The sequence below is a fragment of the Eleutherodactylus coqui genome, chromosome 5 (genome assembly GCF_035609145.1).
Source record: "Eleutherodactylus coqui strain aEleCoq1 chromosome 5, aEleCoq1.hap1, whole genome shotgun sequence".
NCBI classification, from domain to species: domain Eukaryota; kingdom Metazoa; phylum Chordata; class Amphibia; order Anura; family Eleutherodactylidae; genus Eleutherodactylus; species Eleutherodactylus coqui.
The window spans coordinates 184,567,517-184,592,957 of record NC_089841.1 but is presented as its reverse complement, the minus strand read 5'-3'; positions in this window follow the sequence as shown (position 1 = coordinate 184,592,957).

Below are 25,441 nucleotides of genomic sequence, written 5' to 3'. Positions count from 1 at the left end.
ACATATCCTAGGCCACTCGGGCAGGTGATGAGGTAGATCACGTATGATGAAGCACAAGAAAACCTCCCTTTGATCTTGTACCTGTTGCCCCTGAGTGGGTGAAAAAAATATTCACCCCTAACTAAATTGCTGCAGCAGGAGCAAGCAAGGCATGGGAAGTTGCCCTTTTTCGGGGGAATCAGAGTAGACTGAATAGAGGGTTTTTTAGTCACGAAGTGGGAATGCACTAGCCAGTCTCCTATGCTTGTCCCTCGCCTGCATGCCATCAGTGGAGCGTTACTAAATTCAGGGATCGTGGAGCTGCCTAAAGTTAACAAGGGCCAACTCTTTCTTTATCGCATTGGACTTGACTTAAAGGGGTTGTCTCGCGAAAGCAAGTGGGTCTATACACTTCTGTATGGCCATATTAATGCACTTTGTAATATACATCGTGCATTAAATATGAGCCATACAGAAGTTATTCACTTACCTGCTCCGTTGCTAGCGTCCCCGTTGCCATGGTTCCGTCTAACTTCGGTGTCTTCTTGCTTTTTTAGACGCGCTTGCGCAGATGCATCTTCTCCCTTCGGCTGGTCTTGGAAGCATCGGCGTTTTGGCTCCGCCCCCTTGTACGCATCATCACGTAGCTCCGCCCCATGACGTGTGCCGGTTCCAGCCTCCTGATTGCCAGGAGCATTACATAGGCCGAAGGGCATAGAATTGAACTTGTATAGCCCCATTGGGGTAGTAAAAGCTGTTTTCTCTTTGTCCTCTTGAGCCATGGGTACTTGCCAGTATCCACTAGTAAAATCTAGGGTGGAAGGGTAAGCTGGTTACCCCAAAGCAGTGAGGGATTCTTTGATTCGGGGCAAAGGATATGTGATATTGTTCAATTTTCTATAATCCGCACAAAATCCAATGCCTCCATCTTTGTTCTTCAGCAGTACCAGTGGGGCTGCCCACGGGCTATGGCTCTCCTGTATCACCTTGGTGTCTTTCATTATTTTCTTTACAGGTTAATACATGGCTGGTGGTATGGGTCGGTATCTTTTTCTAATGTGTGGATGGGCTCCTGTTGGGATATAGTGACAGACACCTTCAGTTCGCCCAAAATCTAACCGGTTTTTACTGGAGGCTTACTGAAATTTCTAAGCCACTCTAACTACTTCTTTCTTGGTAGCAGGGGTGTCAGGATTTACAATTTTTAATTCAATCCACCAAGGGTTCTCAGGTTGGCTATATCTGTGTTTGAGACTCTGTGTACTCTGTTGAACCTCTACTCTGGAGGATATTATCCGCCTGTAATAGTGAGATTTGTGTCACTTTGGTAATATTTCTTCAACTGTACCGCAGACTCTCTTATATTACGTAGGTAGACAGGCCCTCTTCCTCTTGAGATTTTCACTACACTCCGGACTGCCACAATACCTGGATGTTCTTCCATTTGAAGCAGCTCTACCAGGACTTGGTAATCCCTTCTTTGGAGACCTGGTCGAGTTTGACTCCAGATTATAGTTTCAGTCCCGGGTTTTAAAGTTATCAGTCTCACGTCTTTTATTTTTGCATGTCCTGCTTGACCTTTATTGTTAGTGAACTTCTGGTGGGTGGACAAGACTTTTATAGCCTGATATAAAGCTCACTGCTGGGCTTGTAAAGCAGAATGAATGGAGTTTCGTAAGGCTTCCAGCATTTCTCCATAACAATTTCTAAGAATGCCCAAAATGACAGCGGAGCATTTCTCTCTGCTACATCTATGACTAGGATCCCTTGATGGGGCATTTCAGCATTCTCAGTTTTCACCGTAGCCTCCCAGTAGCCTACTAAGGCAACATTTTGTCCATTGGTAGTGATGACATTCATAACTTGTTCAGGAGGTTGTACTAATTCTTAGTACACTCCAGTAGTGAGTGGCTGGGCCGATCAGGTGACCACCGAGTACTTAAAGTGGTCTCACCCGCGGCTCGCCTCAGATGCATGCTGGCAATGGTTTGTGAAAGTGCTGCTGCTCATACAGGAAAAGTGTTAGAGTAGTATCCTGTCTTCAAGAGCCCCAACAGTCCTTAGGGCTAATCCTCACCGTGTGCATTATAGTTGTGGCTGGCTGGGAGCAGTAGTGCACCCTAGGCCTGTGCAGAGCATTGCAGTTATACCGTTCTTAGTCTGCAGTGCATTAGACCGAGGTCTCATCGCGAAACAGTACTCTAATATTTCCTAGGCCACTGCAAACCATTTGAGTTATACCGTTCTCAGTCTGCAGTGCATTACACAGAGTTTAGGGACAGAGCTGCTGAGATAGGGAAAGTTTTACAGTTGTGATCCTCTCTACAAGAAGCCCAACGGTCTTTCTTAGGGCTACTCCTCACCGTGGGCATTATGGTTGTTGCTGGCTGGGAGCAGTAGTGCACCCTTCTTTTTTTTTAGAGCATCTAGGCCTGTGCAGAGCATTACAGTTATACCGTTCTCAGTCTGCAGTGCATTAGACCGAGGTCACACCGTGAAACTGTACTCTTATATTTCCTAGGCCACTGTAAACCATTTCAGTTATACCATTTGCAGTCTGCAGTGCATTACTCAGAGGTCTCACCGTGAAACAGTACTCTTATATTTCCTGGGCCACTGCAAACCATTTCAGTTATACCGTTCTCAGTCTGCAGTGCATTAGACCGAGGTCACACTGTAAAACAGTACTCTAATATTTCCTATGCCACTGCGGACCCTTTTAGTTATACAGTTCTCAGTCTGCAGTGCATTACGCAGAGGTCTCACCGTGAAACAGTACTTTAATATTCCCTAGGCCACAGCAAAGTATTTCAGCTCTGCCACTGTGCACAGTGTCTCACAATACCCTTTCCTGTGTGTGTGTGTGGGGGGCGGGGGGGGGGGGTGTGTGGTTGGGGGGTGAAGTAGCCGCAGTTACCAGCACTATCCACTGGCTTTAGAGTCTTCTCCCACTCCATACAGCCTCTCCTATCTACAAGTCTCTGTGAGCGGTAAATTACTCCTAGGTGTCAGTGCAAGACAGCGGGTTAACTTTTTCAAGTCACAGCATAGAGCCTCCGCTATCTGCAAGTCTCTGTGTGGGGTGAATTAGCCCTAGTTGTCAGTGCACTAAAGTGGGGTAATTTATTTGGACCCTGCTCTATCCTTAATCCGCCATGATTAGGAGTAGGGGTAAGGGTCGAGGACGTGGACGCGGACATGGGTGTCCAAGTGAGGGTGTGGGCACAGGCCGAGTTCCTGGGTGGGGTGAATCACAGCCGGCTGCTGAGGGATTAGGAGAGAGGCAAGTTTCTGCGCTCCCCAGATTCATATCATACTTTGCGGGTCTGCATGGTACACTCTTATTACAAACAGAGCAGTGCGAGCAGCTCCTGTCGTGGTTTGCAGAAAACGCGTCCAGCAAGGTATCAACCACCCAGTCTTCTACGCAGTCCACTACTTCTGGCCTAGGGACTGCAACTCTGAATCCTCTGGCTGCTCCTCCTTCCTCCCAGCTTCCTCACTCCATGAAAATGACATATTCTGAGCAGGCAGACTCCCAGGAACTGTTCTCGGGTCCCTGCCCTGAGTGGGAAAAAGGGTTCCTCTCTCACCTGAGGAGTTTGTCGTGACCGATGCCCAACCTTTGGAAAGTTCCCGGAGTCCAGGTGATGAGGCTGGGGACTTCCAGCAACTGTCTCAAGAGCTTTTTGTGGATGAGGATGATAAGATACAGTTGTCTGTCAGTGAGGTAGTAGTGTGGGCAGTAAGTCCGAGGGAGTAGCGCACAGAGGATTCGGAGGAAGAGCTGCTGGACAATGAGGTGACTGACCCCACCTGGTTTGCTAAGCTTACTGAGGACAGGGCTTCAGATGGGGAGGCAAGTTCAGTAGCAGGACAGGTTGGAAGAGGCAGTGAAGTGGCCAGGGGTAGAGACAGGGCCAAAGCGAAGAATCCCCCAACTGTTTCCCAAAGCACCCCTTCGAGACAGGCCTCCGCGTAGAGGGCTAGGTGTTCAAAGGTGTGGATGTTTTTAGTGAGAGCGCAGACGATCAGCTAACTGTGGTGTGCAACCTGTGTCGCACCAACATCAGCCGGGGAGCCAACGCTACCAGCCTCTCCACCACCAGCATGCGCAGGCATATGATGGCCAAGCACCCCACAAGGTGGGATGAAGGTCATTTACGGCTTCCGGGTCACACCACTGCCTATTCCCCTGTGCCACAACCTGCCACACAGATCCAATCCCCCTCCCAGGATGCAGGCATGAACGCCTCCCGGCCTGCACCCACACCCTCACCTCCACGGTTCTCCACTCCATAAAGCAATGTCTCTCAGTGCAGCGTTCAGCTGTTGCTAACACAAGCGTTGGAGCAAAAGCGGAAATATGCCACCACCCAATCGCATGCACAAACTTTAAACGTGCACATTGCCAAATTAATCAGCCTGGAGATGCTGCCTTACAGGCTTGTGGAAACAGAGGCTTTCAGAAATATGATGGCGGTGGCGGTCCTGTGCTACTCAGTCCCCAGTTGACACTATTTTTCTTGGTGTGCCATCCCAGCCCTACACCAGCACGTCTCCTGCAACAATAACAGTGCCCTCACCAACACGGTTACTGGGAAGGTCCACTTAACCACGGACACGTGGACAAGTACAGGCGGGCAGGGCCACTATATGTCACTTAACGGCACATTGGGTGAACTTGGTGGAGGCTGGGACCGGTCGCATCCTACCCACAACCAGAATAACAGGTCCTCCCTCGGTGCTGGTATCTGCGGCGTTTTATGCCACTTCCTCCAAAGCCTCCCCCCCTCCTCCTTTGCCACGTCCACCTCTCAATTAAGAAGTGTGAGCACGTCGCCAGCGGTTGGCAGCGCGCGGCGCGGCAGCACAGCAGTGGGCAAGCATCAGCAAGCCGTGCTGAAACTAATGACTTTAGGTGACAAGAGGCACATGGCCCCTGAGCTGTTGCAGGGTCTGACAGAGCAGACCGACCTCTGGCTTTCACCGCTGAGTCTCCAACCGGGCATGGTCGTGTGTGACAAGGGTGATAACCTGGTGGCAGCTTTGCAGCTCGGCAGCCTCACACACGTGCTATGCCTGGCCCACATCTTCAATTTGGTGGTTCAGCGGTTTCTGAAAAATTACCCCCCACTGTCTGACCTGCTCGGCAAGGTGCGCCGTGTCTGCGAACATTTCCACAAGTCCACCACAGATGCTGACACCCTGAGGACCTTGCAATGTCCGTTTCAGCTGCCAGAGCACCGACTGCTGTGCGACGTGCCCACATGCTGGAATTCTATGCTTCACATGTTGGTCAGGCTGTACGAGCAGGGTAGAGCAATAGTGGAATACTAGCTGCAACATGGACAGCGGAGTGGTAGTCAGCCTCCGCAATTCTTTACTGAGAAGTGAGCATGGATGGCAGACATCTGCCAGGTCTTCAGAAACTTTGAGGAGTCTACCCAAATGGTGAGCGGCGATGCGGCCATCATTAGCGTTCCCATCCCGCTGCTTTGCCTGAAAAGTTCGCTGCTAAGCATAAAGGCCGACGCTTTGCGGTTGGAACAGGAGACGGGGGATGACAGTATGTCGCTTCATAGCCAGACCACCCTCTTGTCTATATCTCAGCACGTTTGGAAGGAGGAGGGGGGGATGAGGAGGGGGAGTAGGAGGAGGGGGAAGAGACTGCTGGCCACACTGCAGAGGGTACCCATGCTGCTTGCCTCTCATCTGTTCAGCGTGTATGGGCTGAAAAGGAGGATCCTGAAAGTCATCCTCTTAGCGAGGACAGCGATGTGTTGCGTACTGAGCACACATGGCTGACTTCATGTTAGGCTGCCTTTCCTGTGACCCTTGCATTAGATTTATTCTGGCCAACACAGATTACTGGGTGTACACCCTTCTCGACCCACGGTATAAGGAGAATCTTTCCACTCTCATTCCCGAAGAGGAAAGGAGTACAAGAGTGATGCAATACCACAGGGCCCTGGTGAAAAAAGTGATGCTAAACTTCCCATCTGACAGCGCTAGCGGGAGAAGGCGCAGTTCCGAGGGCCAAGTAGCAGGGGAGACGCAGAGATCAGGCAGCATGTCCAGCGCAGGCAGGGGAACACTCTCCAAGGCCTTAGCCAGTTTTATGGCTCCACAGCAAGACTGTGTCACCACTCCCCAGTCAAAGCTGAGTCAGAGGGAGCACTGTAAAAAGATGGTGAGGGAGTACGTAGCCGATCGTACTACCGTCCTCTATGATACCTCTGCTCCATACAACTATTGGGTGTCAAAGCTGGACACGTGGCACGAACTGGCGCTGTACGCTTTGAAGGTGCTGGCCTGCCCTGCCGCTAGCGTTTTGTCAGAGAGGGTGTTTCGTGCAGCTGGGGGAATCATCACGGATAAGCGTACCCGCCTGTCAACTGCCAGCGCCAATATGCTTACACTCATAAAGATGAACAAAGGCTGGATTTCCCCAGACTTCTCTTCTCCACCGGCGGAAAGCAGCGCGAACCTAATGATTCTTTTCGCTGCAACAGGAGGAAAATGCATCATCTATCACCACAAAAAAGGGGAAATTAGCTCTGTCAATCACTCTCGGATATTATTACTGCTCCTCCTACTAATCCTCCTCCTAAAACAGCATGTCATCACGCTGAAATGCCAATTTGTCTGTGTCCAAAAAGGCTCTGTTTAAAAGTTTTTTACAATTTTTAAACGTTTCAAAAGTTTTTATACTTTAACTGAAAACAATTTTTTTCGCCAGGCTGCCTCCAGGCTCTGTTACAACTTAAGCAACAGCGAGCTGTATCTTTAAAAAATGTTTATGGGTTTCACCTGCCCTTGCGGTTGAGCAATTTTTCAGGGGTACACTTGTACTCTTGGTACACAAATTTTTCTTGCCATTGCCAATACTGTTAGCAAACTAATTTTTCCAGGCTTCGCCTATATTATTGGTAGACACATTTTTAAAGGTGTTCGCCTATACTCCTGGTACACCAATGTTACTGGGGTTCACCTATACTATTGCTACAGAAATGTTAGAGGTGTTCGCCTATACTCTTGCTACAGAAATGTTACTGGGGTCTGCCTATACTTTTGCTACACTTGTACTCTTGGTACACCAATTTTTTACGCCCTTGCCTATACTGTTATCTAACTAATTTTTCCGGCCTTCGCCTACACTGTTGGTAACCAATTTTTTCAGGTGTTCGCCTATACTCTTGGTACACCAATGTTTCAGGGGTTCGCCTACACTCTTGCTACAGAAATGTTGCAGGGGTTCACCTATACTCTTGTTACAGAAATGTTACAGGGGTCCGCTTATACTCTTGCTACAGAAATGTTACTGGGGTCCGCCTATACTCTTGCTGCATAAATGTTTCTAGGGTCCACCTATACACTTGCTACTAAAAGGTTTGAGGGGTTCGCCTATACTCTTGCTACAGAAATGTTACTGGGGTCCGCCTATACTCTTGCTACATAAATGTTACTGGGGTTCGTCTATACACATGCTCTTAAAAGGTTTGAGGGGTTCGCCTATACTCTTGCAACAGAAAAGTTTCAGGGGTCCACCTATACTGTGGGTGCACAAAGGTTTCCCATAGTGGTGCTCAGCTGCCTGACACATATGCAGAATGTGGTGGGGGACACATGAGTTTCCCATAGCTATGTAACTCACGGCACCTTGGGTCTTGGTGGTTCATCAAGTCTTTGGAGCGATGAAAGCAACTGTAAATAATTTAATGAGACATTCACAGCTGTACTAGCATACGAGTCAGCTTAATGCCCACGATTACTGAGTGTGTGGGCCGAGGCCGAGGTCCTTGGCAGGGTGAAACTCTGCCATGTTTAGGCACTCTGATTTCTTTATGTGTAATACCGTCTTTGAGATTCATGGGCTCGCCTATGCTGTGGGTGCACAAAGACTTCCCATTGCGGTGTTTTACCTGTCTGGCAGAAATACACTGACCGACTAAGGTAGGGTGCAGACGGCTTACCCATTGCATTGCTTTATCTATCTGGCACAAATACACTGACTGGCTAGGGCAGAAGTGTGGGCTGAGGTACTGGGCAGGGTGAAACTCTGCTATGTGTGGGAACTGTGATTTCTTTATGTGTAATACCGTCTTTGAGTTTCATGGGCTCGCATATGCTATGGGTGCACAAAGACTTCCCATTGTGGTGTTTTACCTATCTGGCAGAAATACACTGACTGACTTGGGTAGGGTACAAACGGCTTTCCCATTGCAGTGTTTTACCTATCCGGCACAAATACACTGAATGACTAGGGCAGAAGTGTGGGCCGAGGTCCTTGGCGGGGTGAAACTCTGCCATGTGTGGACACTCTAATTTCTTCATGTGTAATACCGTCTTTGAGTTTCATGGGCTCGCATATGCTGTGGGTGCAGAAAAACTTCCCATTACATTGTTTTACCTGTCTGGCACAAATACACTGAATGACTAGGGCAGAAGTGTGGGCCAAGGTCCTTGGCAGGGTGAATCTCGCAATGTGTGGGCACTCTGATTTCTTCATGTGTAATACTGTCTTTGAGTTTCATGGGCCCGCATATGCTGTGGGTGCAGAAAGACTTCCCATTGCATTGTTTTACCTGTCTGGCACAAATACACTTAATAACTTGGGTAGGGCACAGACGATTTTCCCAGTGTGGTGTTCAGCTATCTCACACCTAAACAGGATGCATTGTGTGGGGACACATGGATTTCCCATTGCTATGTAACTCACGGCACCTTGGATCACACAAGGTGGAGGCTGGGACCGAGCCTGACCCTGGGCCCGCTCACGTGCTTCCCACACAGAATATTGCGGGTCCTACCTCAGTCATGGTTTCTTGGACTTATTATGCAACCTCCTCCTCCTGCTTGGGGTCTGGGGATCTGCATTGGTTGGCATGTATTAACTCCAGTGCTACAAATTACCACAGTTATCCAAGATACTGGATTGGAGCATTCACAGGAAGTGTTAGTGATTTCATGAGACTTTCACAGGGTCACTGTATACTTGTGGTGGCTACTTTGGAGACACCTCCTGCTTCAAACCAATCTTTGGTGTTAGTATGCGCTGCTGCATTGTGGAGATGTGTAGAAGTGCTGGCACCTGAGTCCCCTTTATGCCCACATTTGCAGCTCCTGACAATTTTGTGACGGAGGTGGCACAGAATTGGAATGATGATCGTATGTCAATTTATCTTCAATTCTCATCAGCATTGTGGGCTATCGCCCACACTTTCAAAGGGGGTCGCTGCCTGGCCCTGCCAACCCTCTGCATTGTGTGTCTCAGGTTCCACCTCATTGCAGACGTACTTATAAATTGACAAGAGGGTAGTGTGGCTATGAAGCTAGCATGTGGCATGAGGGCAGCTGAATGCTGCGCAGGGAAAATTTAGTGTGAGCTGTGGACACAGGGTCGTGCAAGGTGTTGGACAGCAATGCCAGCATGTAACGCAGGAGAAGAGGCAGCGGTGTCATCAGCAGGCAGTGATTGTCCTTGGTTGCAGCTAGTGTGGTGCTTGGCTAAGATGTGCCAGCGCGTGTGCCTTGCTAATGAGGGTCTGTCCCAAGTAAGTAGTTAGGGGGGTGACCGTCAGTCTTTTGCCCCCATTTTGGCTTAATAGGGGGACCTGGGAGTCTCAGATGCAGCCATGCATGCTGCCCCTGCAATTCCCTACCCGTTTCTGTGGTGTTTCCATGATTCTCTGATGTTTTCAGGTATTTCACAAATCATTCCCTATGCGGAGCATCGGTCTCATACAAAAATGCTCGAGTCCCCCATTGACTTCAATGGTGTTTGTTACTCGAAACGAGCTCTCGAGCATTACGGAAAGTTCGTCTCCAGTACCGAGCACCCGAGCATTTCGGTGCCCGCTCATCTCTACTGCTGATGTTTAAATTTGAAATGATAGTTGCAGGTTGCAGATAATTTATATGATGTGATCACTTGAAATGGCAGTTATAAATAATTATACGATGCAATCACTTGCAATCGCAGTTGTAAGGTCACGAGGATTTAATCCTGTTCATAGATACCACTAAGCGCTATGGTGGGCTTATTAGTGGGTAATTATGATTTGTTTTCTTTTTTAATTTGGACACCAGTGCCCTTGGGCACAATTTGTAGTAGTGAGTAGTGAGGTGCTGAATAAAGCACAGAGCAAGATATTTTGCTTAACTTGTAGAAAACACGGTCTTATTATTCAATTAGACAGATTAGATAATGCTCTTCAACACACACAGTGAGTAACAAATGATATACAATTTGGAACAATGATAATACTTGTGTCTAATATGTTTATATATTGAGAGCTTACTCTGAATTTCTTTTCTCCATCCCTTTTCATATTTATATATCTTCAGCTCTTTTTCACCCTCTGTTCATCTCAGCTCTTTCTCTCTTATCTTTCCTCTACTTACTGTCACAGCTGACTTTCCTTCTCTGTTCTTCACTGTTTCTCTGATTCTTCTCCTGTTTCTCTGCTTTCTCTCTTTCTTCTCCTGTCTCTCTCTTACTTTTTTGCTTCTCTCTAGCTTCTCACTGGCTTCTCCCTCCTGCAACCGTTGTGTCTGGCTATATATCGCCTGTCACCTGACCAGTCTGTCTGCAGCCAATCACAACCTATTTGGTTGCTAGGCTACGTGCATCATCTGAGTCTCTAGGCATTTTTTCTATCCTGTGCAGCTGAACAAAAATGACCTAACTGGTTGCTAGGTTACCTGCATCAGCTGTGCAAAATGACTCAGATAAAACCCCTAGGGCTGGTTATTAAATTACGGGTCCCCACAGATAAACAGCGCTATGTAGTGCCCTTTTTCAGGCCACTACACTTTCATTTTACACACAAGCCTTAGGGCAGATGCGATTATTATGCAGTGAACATAGGTGGAGCGAGCTTTGAATCGTTCCGGGCTGGCTCTGAAGTAAACCGACTGTCATTCATAGATGAACGACGGCCTGTTTACACAGGCAGATTGCTATTTGATTTTAATGCATGCATGATCTGAATGATGAAGAAATTATCATTCATTGTTCAGTTCACGCAGGCATTTACACTGAACAAATAGTGCACATACTCCCATGATCCAGCAAGAATCTGAAAGAAAATCATTCAGTATTAGAGTATTCTTAGGCTGGGCTCACACGGGGCGGAATTCTGCCGGAAATCTTGCGGTTTTGCTGCAGTGAAAAAATGTGAGATTTCCGCCGGGAAAGCGCAGCTTCAAAACCCGTGGCACTTAGCTGCGGGTTTTGGAGTAGCTTTGCTGCATACTTTTCTGTTGTGGACGGCGCTCCCATAGAGAGGAGCGCAGCCGCAATGAAAGAAAAAAAAATGACATGCTGCTGCCGGGGAATCCGCGCCACAGCACCGGCCAATGCCAGCTTTGCCGTGACGGATTGGTAGTCCCGTGTGGACATTTTTGACAAATCTCGTCCACATGGCTGGCTAACGCAAAGATTAGCATCCGCAGGCGGACTTGTCACAGTGAAATTCTTCTCAGAATTTCTGCGGCAAATCCACCCTGTGTGAACTCAGCCTTAGTCCTTTGTGGTTTATCATTATTTGATTGCTATGCTCTTCCTCTCAGTGTCTCATTTGTCATCCTCTCCTTTTGTAATGCAAATTAATCACAATATATTGTCTCTACTCTGTTATATGTGTGTATATATGTATAGATTTCTTCAGATTGTTTAGGGAAAATATTACTGCTCCTAATTATTAAGTATATTTATATATAAGCAGCTCGGAGAACTAACATATTACACAGGCAAGTAATGAGCAAGCTCCTCTTTTTTACATTTAGTAACAAGATATTTCATGTTTTTAACATGTACAGTAATCATCTTTGGCATGTATAAAAATATACATTTTTTGTGGTTTTAATTGCTAACATACACAGAAAATAATATTATTCATTATCATCTTAGCTACTGGTCAAAGGTGTTTTTGTTAAAGCTCATAATGGCTTCAATTTGGCATAAGAAGGGTCCAGCTACTTCTACATTCCTGTACGTTTGCAGGTTACTTCCTCTGTTTAGCTTTCAGAATCATTCTCTAACATTAGCTGCACTATAACACAACCTGCAAGTTCCACATCAGGCTTATGAGCTTTGACATACATTTCAGCAATGACATAATCTACTGTAATCATGATAAAAGTGAATTATAATTCTTTACTGATTAATTTAAAATTGATATGAAAAAAAAAGATAGATGATATGCAACAAAAATATAAAGCATGTATTTGTTTGCATATTGTTTGCTCTATCAAGATATACAAGTCTGACGAAAAAGTCGTAGTAGCCTGGAATACATATATAATTTTGTTGGTCACCCGATGAAGGTATCACCTCAGTAATACTTTTGTCTTTTAACATGTTTATTTAACACCATGGATTTTTCTGGCTAACATGCTACCATACTATCGTTGCTCTACATCTCAACCAGTAAAGGAATTGTTCTTACTGTGCTTGTGCTTACTTACTGTATATTATATTACACATACTACAAGGCTGAATTTAAATGACTGCATATAATTATTTTCTGTCTATTTTTCAGCAGTTTCCAGTGAAATACAAATTCTCTCTTTAAACATAAACATTGTAGATGAATTCATCCTAGTGGGATTTCCCATCCCATCACAGTCCATTCCATTCATCTCTTTTCTAATCTTTGTGTCCTATCTACTTACCATGACAGGAAATATTTTCATCCTCACATTGTATTTCAGTTATGAAACCCTTCATAAACCAATGTATTTCTTTATCTGCAATTTAGCCATTTTAGACATCATTTTCATCAACATTATTGTGCCAATTCTCTTAAAGGGGATAATCAACCAACCAAATCAGCTATCAGTAACTGGCTGTGTAGCACAGAGTTATTTATACTTTTTAGTAGGAACAACTCAGTTTTTCTTGCTTGATGTAATGTGTATTGACAGATATTTAGCCATATGTCATCCATTGCTTTACCCAGCAATAATGCATAGAAAAACATGTGCTTGGCTTATTGCAGGAGCATGGATGAGTTCTTTTCTCTCCAACCTTGCCCCTTCAATCCTCATTATGAAACTTTCATTCTGCTATGAAAAGATAAATCATTTCTTCTGTGATGTGGGGCCACTTCTGCAGAACGCATGCACTGACACAACCTCACTTCGACTCTTTGTATTCCTAACCTCTTGGATTTTAATTCTTTCTCTTTCCATTGCCATATTATCATATGCTAATATCATATTAGCCATTTTTAAAATTAAATCAGTGGACGGAAGAAAAAGAATATTTTCTACTTGTTCTGCACACTCACTTGTGGTTACTATTTTCTTTGGGAGCTGCATCTTCATGTATTTAAAACCTATTCAAAATGAAGAGGAGGATGGGTATCATAAAAAAGTGGCTATTCTCAACACTGTGGTGGTTCCTTTGATTAATCCATATATTTACACTTTGAGAAACAAAGTAATAAGGAATATAATTAAATCAAGGCCAAAACAAATAACATGTTTTAATTAGTTGAAGGGTTAGATACTGTGTAACCGCTCATTCACATGGCTGTATTTACACTGCGTATTAGGCCTCGTTCACATGAGCATGGATTTGCACGTACATACGTGCGTGCAACACCGCGTGTCCACGCACGTGCGGGAACGTGTGTGAACAATGCTCTATGCTCATTGTTTTCAATGGGTCCACAGCTGCTGCCGGCGGCCCCATTGAAGGCCATGGGCTGCCGGCAACCCCTGTAATGATTTTCGGAGAAAATCAACCTTAGCTTGTGTAAAAAAAAAGAAAAAAAATTATATACTCACCTGTCCTCCACTGTTGCGGCTCAGGCACGTCTTCTCTGCTTGGTCCCTGACACTGTAGTGAAGCTCTTTCAGCAGGCAAGGATTTAAAATCCCCACCTCCTGAAAGGGCTGCTTCTGTTTGGCTGAGCACTCAGCCAATCACAGGTAGTGCTCAGCCATTCATTGAATGGCAGCTGAGCGCTGCCTGTGATTGGTCACAGAGAGCATTGTTTTGCAGGTGCATGTGTGCGCACAAATCCGCGTGTCCACACACATACCAAAACATGCATAAATGAAATTGTATGCCTATTGCCATCAATGGGGGCCACTGCTGCTGCCGGCAGCCCCATTGAAAGCAATAGGATGCTGGCTCCCCTAGCATTGATTTTCGGGGAAGGGCTTTAAATATAAGCATTCCTAACTGTAGTACAAAATAAAAAATATATATTTACTCACCTCTCTCTGCCGGGGCTCAGGCGGATCTAGCCACTTGGTCTCTGGCACTGTAATGAAGTTCTTTTAGCAGGCGGGGACCTAAAATCCCAGCCTGCTAAAAAGGGCTGTATCTGATTGACTGAGCACTCAGCCAATCACAAGCAGCACTCAGCCATTCATTGAATGACAGCTGATTGCTGTCTGTGATTGGTCACAGCGCTCAAGCAATCGCAGGCAGCGCTCGGCCATTCATTGAATTCATTGAGTTCTCCAAAAGCTGCCTGTGATAGGCTGAGCACTGTGACCAGTCACAGGCAGCACTAAGCTGTCATTCATTGAATGCCTGAGCGCTGCCTGTAATTGGCTGTGTGCTCAGCCAATCAGATACAGCCCTTTTAGCAGGCAGAGATTTTTTTCAACAACTTCATGTTGGGATGTCAATTCTTCTGCAAAATAACAAATCTATATATCTCACCACTCCACATAAGGGTTTTAGAGAAAGATATGCATCCAAAAGAAACCTAATCTTCAGTTACCAGCAGAAAATGCATCCAAAACGCTCCACAGATAGTTCCACACATGTTCCCAATTAGTGGTGTAGCTGTTTTTATCCCTCAACAAGTGATCCTCAAATTGCATCCACACAAAATGAACAAAAATGAGCGTATAGTGCAGTACCTTTTGAAAAGAGTTTAATATGAACAATGTGGCTTTACTCACAGGAAACATAAGTTTTAAAACATATATAAAATGCTGCAGCAGGCAACACACCAATAACACTGCCTGACCGAGATTCCATCGACAGGCTTCTTCTAGGGCATAGTGGCTTTTGCAATCCATCACTCATAGGGCTTATCTACATGAGTGTATATCAGACGCCGTTTTCACAGTCGGACGATATATGCTACAATCTGATGCATTGGATTCCAATGCATCAAATCACACAGGCGTATTCCCGCGGCATGAAAGCACCAAATCGGACACTTTTATGATGGGCAGGAAAGCTAGTCCTGGAACTAGCTTCTTGGCTGGACTACGGTCGCTGCCATAGAATCCTATGGGATCCAATGACAGCAGCCGGAGAAGAGAGGTGGGAGGGAGTTTGGCAGCGTGACTGCTAAACTCCCTCCCCCTTCTCTCCTCCCCTCCAGCTCTGCCTTGTCCCTCCCCCTCCCATTGCTGGCTGCTGAAAAGGGGCAGGGAGGGGGTGGGAGCTTTTACCTTGTTGGAGTACGCCTGTGTGATCTGATGCATTGGAATCCAATGTGTGAATCAGCCCTTACAATGTGCAGATGCAGATTTAATTGTTTTTCTTTAAAAATGTGTTTTTATTGTGCAAACGTAGTAAAAAAAATCTATATGAACTTGGTATCACAGTAATCATCATGGTGATCCAGATATTTATCATATTATTTTTGCTAAATGGTGAACGCCGTAAAAACAAATGCCAAAAACAATGATGGAATTTCTGAGTTTTTCCACTTCCTCCCCCAAAACATTTAATAAAAGTTATGCAACACATTACAGGTACACCACATTGGTGCTGTTAATAAGTACAATTTGGTCCAAAATAAACAAGCCCTTATACGGCTATGTCAATGAGTTATGGGTCTTGCAATGCCACAATAACAATCACTTGGTCCTTAAACCAAAAAATAGGCTTGTCAATTTAAACCCACATGGGTATTCTAAAACATATTCCTCCACAATACTATCCCAAGTAATAAAATCAGTTATGCAAAAACATTTTTTTACTATCATATGGATCATATTTTAACCCTTTCCAATCCACCATCTGATGTCTGAAGACATTATGATTTAAGGCTGTATAGCTCCGATGTTGGAAGACGTCCCTCAGGGTTCTCTTACTGTATATTGCCAGCCTCTCTGCTGTCGGAGCCTATCCAACGTGTCACCTCATGCAGTACTGGCTTTAGCCAGCAGATAGCGCCGTTGTATAATGGCAGAAAAAGAATAAGCCCCCTAGGAAAACCAGGATACAAATTGGATTGGAAAGGGTTAAAATTAGAGATGAGCGAGCATACTCGTCCGAGCTTGATGCTCGTTCGAGTATTAGGGTGCTCGAGATGCTCGTTACTCGAGACGAGCACCACGCGGTACTCGTCTCGATTAAACGAGCACTGACCATTGAATTCAATGGAGCCAGCAATGCAGCGGGCTCCATTGAAAGCAATGGGCTGCCGGCGAGCGCAGGATGAATTTTCGGGAAAGGCTTAAAAATATAAGCCCTTACCTGAAAATCATCCTAAAATGAATGACAGCTGAGAGCTGCCCCTGATTGGTCCCTGCGCTGAGCCAATCAGAGGCAGCACTCACTCACCCATTCATGAATTCTTGAATGGGTGAGTGAGAGCTGCCTCTGATTGGTGAGGCTGTGACCAATCAGAGGCAGCCCATTCAGCAGGCGGGGATTTTAAATCCCCACCTGCTGAATACTACCGAAAGCAGTTTAGGAGAACTGCCGGCCAGACGCGGCTGAACTCCGGCTGCATCGGAAAGGTGAGTATACTTTTTTAAAAATTATTTTTACACATTTTAGGATGATTTTCAGGTAAGGGCTTATATTTTTAAGCCCTTCCCGAAAATTCATCCTGCGCTCGCTGGCAGCCCATTGCTTTCAATGGAGCCGGCTGTATTGCCAGCTCCATTGAATTCAATTGGCTAACGTCGTTCTTTTCTGCCACAGCTGTTACAGCTGTGGCAGAGGAGAATGATCTTTATGCCGACAGTGCGGGGGGGGGGGGGGGGGTCTCACTCTTGCCACTATTGGGGCTTAATAGTGAGACCTCGGAGCCCGAAATGCAGCCCTGCATGTTGCTCCTCGGCTGCCCTAACCATTTCTGTGTTTTTTACATGACTTTGGTGATTTGCTAAGATTTTCACAAATGAAAACTTTAGCGGAGCACCAGTCATATACAAAAATGCTCCAGTCGCCCATTGACTTCAGGGGGGTTCGTTACTCGAAACGAACTCTCGAGCATCACTGAAAGTTCAACTTGAGTAACGAGCACTCGAGCATTTTGGTGCTCGCTCATCTCTAGTTAAAATATTCCAATTTTTGAAAACTATTTTATTTATAATATGACAATGCTGTACAAGTGGTACAATTATAAAATGATCCCCAACAATCTATCCCTTTTTATAATTATTTTTTATATGAATTATCATGATTTATAACAAAATGTTTGCCTTCTTCTCAAAACCATTAACTATTTCCATTTTCACCATTTGTATCAATAATTTAAAGGGAAGTTGCCACTAAAAATTGGTATATAAGCTGGCACCACACATGCTTGCAGTAGTAGTTTGCATTTCAAACATGTTTGCAGTAGAAGGAAGACATGCACCAAAACCACAAAAACTTTATGTGTGCCTGTTATGCTAATGGGAATTCAAATATCAATTGTCCACTCTGGTATGTATTTTATTCCCCTTGTACCAAGGAAAATTTTAAGCCAGACGAACAGTATTATGTGTTTCTTCAATTCATTTGCAATTTATAAGGAAGCTTATCACTAGAAAATTGGTATATAAGTTTGCACCATAATGTAACCTATCATAGCAACAGCATTCCACATGTTTGCAGTAGAAGAAAACAAAGCACCCAAACTGCGCTATTTGCCAGGGCAGTATAAATATTCTGGTAACTACATTGCATGTGTTGTTACAATTGTGGTAATATTAAATATATAATTTTATGGTTCCCTACTTTTTCCCAATCAAATGATTTTTTTTATTGCAAAAAGTGCTTTATTTTTATATGAACCTTTTCCTTTATTAAGCATTATTAACCTCTTCCAATCCATTGTCTGATGTCTTCCTACATTTTGATTGAAGCTTGTACAGCTCCAGTGTCAGAAGACGTCCGAAAGGGTATTCTTACCATCTATTGCCAGCTACTCCGCTGTCAGAGCCTCTCTGACGCACACACACTGGCTTTAGCCAGCAGATGGCACTGTTGTATAACAGCAAAAAGAGAGAGCCTTCTAAGAAACCCTGAATCCAAAATTGGATTGGAAAGGGTTAGGCCTCCTTCCCACGAGCGTGACGGGCTCCGCAGCGTAATATTCCGCTGTGAAGCCCGTCACGGCGCCCCCCAGAGCCCCTATACTTACCTGCGGGAGATAGCGTGAAATCGCTTCCCCGCCCACCACCGCCGCGTCACCGCTCGTCACCGCTCGTCACCGCCCACCGCTCTCGCGTCACCAGCCGTGTCACGTGACGCGGCCGGACCGCGTCATTTGGCGTCATATGACGCTCGGCGGTGGGCGGGAAAGCGTTTTTTCACGCTATCTCCCGCTGGTTACAGCGGGAGATAGCGTGAACGGACGGCTTCCATTGACTGCAATGGAAGCCGTCAGTGCGTACAGCCCGTCCTCACCCGCAGAAAATAGAGCATGCTGCGGGTGAGGACGGGAGAAATCGCGGTGCGTAATTCCGCGGTGGAATTACGCATCGTGAGCATGGAGCTATTAGGTTCAATAGAACCTAATAGCTGCGTGCAACGCAGCGGATTTTCGCCGCGAATTACGCGGCGGAAATCCGTTCGTGGGAAGGAGGCCTTAACATTTTCATTAGTCCCACTAAGGTACTTGGAATTGTGATAGTTAAAGGTATTTATATTGCTTTAAAATACTTAGTAGTCTAATGCATTATTGCCTCTGCTGTGTCCTAATAGGCATATACTTATGCCAGAAATGTGGGACTTTGTTAAGCTCCCAATTACCATTGTAACACATGGACCCATGGGATGGCAATAGTAGTCCTTCTCCAATTCTAACCTTTAGGGCTTATTTGGATGGGCGTGTATCGTTCAGGTTTTCACACCCAGTCAATGTACGATGCCCCTCTCTGCAAGTGGAGGAGGCGGGACGGGGTGAAACTTAGCTCTGCCCATGTCCCACCCCTCCCATTGCAATAAGTGGTGAGAGGCGGAGAGGGGGCAGGAGCTCCGTGCACTAGCTCCCATCCCATCCTGCCTCCTCCCCTTGCAGAGAGGGGCAGCATATATCATTCGGACGTAAAAACCTGACCGATATATGCCCATCTGAATAAGCCCTTAGATTGGGATATCTATTCTGTGACCTTTCCTACATAGTATAGGGAAATGGCACTACACACCACTGTAATGACTACTTTCCTGTTAAAGGCTACTCTTTCCAGGTGCCTTGAATATGGAATTTTTGTGCACCTACATATGCCTGTGTCTGTAGCTTCTATGCCGCATGCATGGGTCTGTAGTACTGCTTTAGCCACTATAGAAACAAAAAGAACGAACTACTATAGGACATTTTCCTGAGCAACTGAGTAGAAACAAATTCCCTTCATGTGGAATTTTGAGGAGTGAAAGCTTTCATTTTTAGTAATTACAATAGTGCCTTGATATACGAGTTTAATCTATTCCGAGACGCAGCTCTTAAGCCAAAAAACTTGTATGTCAAAGCACTTTTCCCCATTGAAATGCATTGAAACTCCATTAATGCGTTCCAATGCATTTCAATGGGGAAACTAACTACAAGTTAAAAAAAAAAATCAATACTCACCTACCACCAGCAAGCTAATGCTCTGATTGGTTAACTCAGCACTGCGTCAACCAATGAAAGCCAGTTATGTCATTGAATGGCTGTGATTGACTAAACCAGCGCAGGCTTTCATTGGCTGACGCAGCGCTGAGTTAACCAATCAGAGCATTAGCTTGCTTGAGGCGGATCATTCAAGTCCTGCATCCAGAAAGCAATGCTCTGTGCCGGAATGGAGGAGAGAATGACAGCCTGCAGCAGCACAGCAGACCATCGCGAGGACGAAACGCCGGTGACAGGTCAGTATAGATTTCCCCCTGAGCCTCAGCTTGTGAATTTTTTTGACTTGCAAGCAAACTCATACCCGGAGTTTTTGCTCGTAAATCAGAGCAAAAATTCGGGAAAGAGTCTGCTCGCAAGTCAAAAAACTCGCAAGCTGAGGCGCTCGCACCCCGAGGTACCACTATACTTGTATTTGACAACTTTTATTTAAAAGCAGGGGGAACTATGAAACATGATTAAGATAGTTGGAATGTTGCTTTATGGATTAGTAATAATAAATTATGGTTGAATAGCAGCCAAACATAAAAAAAAATCTCTCGCAAAGGGCATATGTACATAAGAGAGTGTAGTTGCTCACTTGGGACTTTCCTTTACGAGTCATAACAGAGGGCTGATCTGAAGAAGCAGCTCCCTATATGCCAGACTAGAGCCATCTGAATGGTCACTGTAATACTTTATTTTCCCTGCAGTCACAATTGCAGGGAAAATTCCAATCTGGCAGCAACTTTCTTTGGCAAAATCAGCTGTTTATTGAGGATTTCAATCACTGCAGCAACTCCAAAATGAAAAAGGCTTACATTTAATTAACGTCTTTTACATTAACAGGGGTAATATTTCGGAACATACTGTACATATATTTCTAGGCAACAAAGCAATAAAAATCACAAGTTAAAAGTACTAGTTTAACATGTTTTTTTTCAGAATCAGCCATATATTAGTTAATGAGGAAATGTTTAAATCATAATAAAATAATATGCAAAATAATTTCTAACATAGAGTTGGACAGCAGCTGGTCATTTGAATATAGCTATTTCCTTTTGGCTCGAAATATCCTTTGATAAGTGCCAGAAGATGACAAGCTTTGAAAAACACACGATTTTGCACCACTCTGCCCGGAGATGTGAATGTTATATGTTTCTAGATGTGGCCACCCACCAAGGGCTCAACTCATGATGATGCTATGCTGCTTCAGCACTTTCCAAGGCTCTTGCACTACACATGACAAGCAAGATTATAGGGCACACTTATAAATGTTTTTGAAAAGTGGGTGTGACTTTTATGAAGGGGGTGTGGCCATCTGGATTGACAGATTTATATAAAATTAATGCAAGAAACTATCATAAATTAGACCAGAACTGTATATCAGATCGAACCCGGTGTGCATTTCTAAGAAGGTGCCAGAATACTCTCAACACATGAAGAGATGTGCACCTATCATTTATTCAACACACTGTGCACCAGGGAAAATTGAACTAAGCCTGGCGTCGGAAATGCAGAGATTAGTAAATTTCCTCCTATGTCTTTCCATTAGAATATTTATAGTCTGCACAGTGGCTCACTGCATGGGTTTTCTCTCACACTTCAAAAACAGATAGATGAATATAGATTGTGAGCCCCAACTGGGACAGAAGCCAATATCAAATGATGTAATATGCATGTGCTACGTTTATTTATAAACATAAGGTAATTAGTCACAAACTGATGAGCTGCACACAGCCAATGCAGCAATTTTCTGAATGTGTTTTGCTATACTCCAGGCAATGACTTTATGATTTTCATTGATATCCCATTTATCCAATGGTGTTTCTAGTAGCTCTGTGTTACCTTTGAAAGCTGTACTTTCTGTGGATTCAAGTGTTTCAATAACTAAAAGTGAGAGATGGAAGCAGTAACACATCCAGTGCCATTTGTCTACAGATAATTATTTTGATGTTGTGTTTAGTAATTTAGATCACTGTGATATTTCATGCAGATTTATTCTGAAGAAAGTTTGATTACTACCCAAGCATAAATCATCTACTGTCTGGTTCAACTTTGAAGAATAAATTATCTGGAATATTACCATGAAGTTATTGCATTAGTTCTTCCTTATTACTCTGCAGGGCTGTCATCCAGAATCCAGCCTCGATCATCAAGGAAGAGGATTAAATATTGCCCTCTCTTTCAGTAAAACTTTGCATTTTAGACATGCAAGAAATAGGAATTCTAGTGTAAGAACAACAACATTTTGTCATAGCATTCCTTACAAAGTAGTGTGAGAATGTTATGTTTCAATCAATATGTTAGAAATGCTATTGGTTAGGCAGGCTCTGCTTACTGTAGATAACAGGAAGGTTGTCTATGGCTCACAAATTTTATTCTTATGCATCAGTCAACAACTACACTGTTTAACAAATTAAGAGAATGCTTAAATTACACATCAAATCTCAATAAATGAAAGAATCAAGTGTAATATCTTTACAGATATAAATTGTGCAATTTATTGAGCAAAGAGTAGATGGGTTGCCATGGCAACAGGACATCCTGCTTTACCATTGCCTATGATCGCTATTGCAAGCAAAAAGGTATTGCAGTACATAAGTCCTGCAATGCTTAATCATAGCGATCATAGCTGCTATAGATCAGGTCCCCTTCAGGGACATAAACAGTGTAAAAAAGGCAATAAAGGTGATCAAAAAAGCCATATGTAACCCAAAATGGTACAAATTAAAACTAAAGCCCGTGACGCAAAAACCAAGCCCTCACAGAGCTCCGTCCATGGAAAAATAAAAACGTTATGGGACTTTGAATGCAGCAATGTAAAAATAATCTCAAAAAGGGGTTTTATTGTGCAAAAGTGGACCCCCCGTCGCCAAAATAAGACTAGTTTTGGTATCATTGTAATCGTATGGAACCGCAGAAAAAATGAATTGTGTCATTTATGCTGTATGTTAAAAAATAAATAAAAAGTTATGGCATAATTGATGTGTTTTCTCTCTCTACTCTCAAAAAAAATAATAAAAGTTTTATGATACATTGTATGCATCCAAAAATGGTACCAATAGTAACTATAGTTTGCCTCACAAAAAACAAGCCCTTATACAAGCATGTCAATGGGAAAATAAAAGTTATGGCTTTTGAAAAGTATAGATAAAAATCGTTGTGTCCTCAATGCCAAAATAGGCTATGTCCTTAAGGGGTTATTTAATTATTGCCCCCTTAACATCTTTATTGAGCCACATTGTTTTTCTACTATTCCTAACTCTCTTATTCCTGTAAGGTATGAGAAGCTCATGGTAAGTATTTAAGATGGTTTTAAAAATTTCATATTTACTGTCTATACTCTTATTTTTGAGACATTACCTCAGTTGCTAATGTTAAGGTCACCTCTAGGTTTTTTTGAACTTTACCTTCCTAAGGCCTCTAGTCTTGAACGCTTTCTATAGGATAACTATGGAAAGCACAGCCTGATGTACACAAGCAGAAAATCGCGGCAATTTTCCGCTTGTGTATAAAAATCATGGCATGCTGCGATTTACCATGATGAACCTATCATAATGACTCCCACATGGCAGCTCCTGTGGCAGAAATCCATGGTGGTATATCGTTACGCCCATGTTCAGCCAGCCTAAGGTTTAGTACTTTTGTAGCTCCCAATAAAACTAACTGTTGAAATGCAAGTGGAAAATGTTGCTATTCTGTCGGGTCTGTTAGTTGATATTAAGTCCAAAATGGCTGTTCCTCTAGTAGAGTCCTGTACAAATTGGGAAAGGTAATTGTCTTTAGTTATTGATGGAAATGTGTTACCTTTTTTAATTCTGCAGGTTTCAGCTTCCCAGTTTTAAACCGGATAGTTAGTTTCTCCCATAATAATTACCCCATTGTGATTTTCAGCTTCATCTATTTGCCTCAGTAATAGATTTTCAGTGGCTTCTGTTATACAGTCTTTGGTGGTCTATAGAAAACCCATATGAGGATTTTGTTATTGTTTTTCGCTCCATGTATTTCTAATCACAGAGACTTCATATATTCATCTACCTCATATATACCATCGCCTAATATGGGCTTTAAATAAGATTTGACATAAAGACAAACCCTTTTCCCTTTCCTTTTTTTACAATCTCTTCTGAACAAACTGCAACTCTGAAATTTACTGCTTAATTAAACATACTTTTCTTCAGACATTATTACTTCTAGTTTGTCAAACTTATTGGCCATACTTCTAGCATTAGTCACCATACAGTTTAAAGGGTTTTTGGTTATTTTTTTACATTACGTGTATTCCTACCTACTTTTCTGCCAATTCTAATTGTATTTACCCCTCCCATTGCTCTACCTCATTCTCATGATTTAGTCCTAGATCTCTGTCTATGCTATCTTTATATCTCTCAGGTTGCCTTTCCCCTAGTCCCTAGTTTAAACACTCCTCCAACCTTCTAGCCATCTTCTCCCCCAACACAGCTGCACCCTCCCCCTTGAGATGCAGTCCATTCCTACAGTAGAACCTGTATCTAAGAGCAAAGTCCGCCCAGGTCCCCAGGAACCCAAATCCTTCCATTTTACACCAACTATTCAGCCATTTGCCTTCCTAATCTGCCACTGCCTTTCTGGTGTGGCACATGGTACAGATAGCATTTTAGAAAATACTACTTTGGAGGTCCTTGCCCTAAGCCTACAGTCTAGTTCCCTGAAATCATTTTTAATAACCTTCCACCTGCCTCTAACATTGTCATTTGTGACAATGTGCACCATGTCTGCTGGGTGTTCACCACCTCCTCCCAGTAACCTGTCAACTCAATTCACAATGTGTCAAACTCGAGCACCAGGAACACAACACACCATTCGATGATCCTGGTTTTTGTGGCAAACTGCCTTGCCTGTCTTCCTTATAATTGAGTCTCTCAGTACCAAGACATGTCTAGCCTGCCCTTTTCCCCTTTCTACTGGAGCAGATATTCCCCTGGTGGTCAGAAGGCATATTGTGCTGCAGCAGTGCTAACCCTGTAATGGCATTCCCTTCATCTGACAACTTTGCAAACTTATTGGGGTGTGCCCTGTCAGGACTAGCCTCCCTAGCACTCTTCCCTTGATGCCTCCTTCTAACTGTCCACCAGCTAGCTACCTGATCAACCTTAACTCTCATACTACCATGTACCCCACATCTTCTCCAGCGAGTATCTGCTCAGTGAGCAGCAAAAGCACAACATGCTTCCAAATGCGCAACATGCTCACATCTCATACAGCAGTACACACCCTCAAACAGCTGTTCAAGGACTGCATACATGGCACAAGATGTACACTGTATGGTATTGTCAATCATGGAGCACATTCTAAATAGTGACTATACAGATTAGATAAAAGTATTTTATATAAGTAAAAATTAAAATGGAAAGGAAGTAAATCCATACAAGTGACTTTCCTAAAGTCACAGAAAATTAAGTCACTAATCACAATTAAGAAACAGCACTGTACAGACTTCAGTACACTTTGAATACAGCATGCACACTCAGCTTTCACACTCACTTTTTTGCTTTATATAGCTCTTATCTGTAATATCTATGCCCCTTCTCTGTTCAAGAACTGGTGATGGCAAAATCCATAGAAGAGTTTAAACGGGGACTTGATGTCTTTCTGGAGAGGAAGGATATTGTAGGTTATAAATCTAA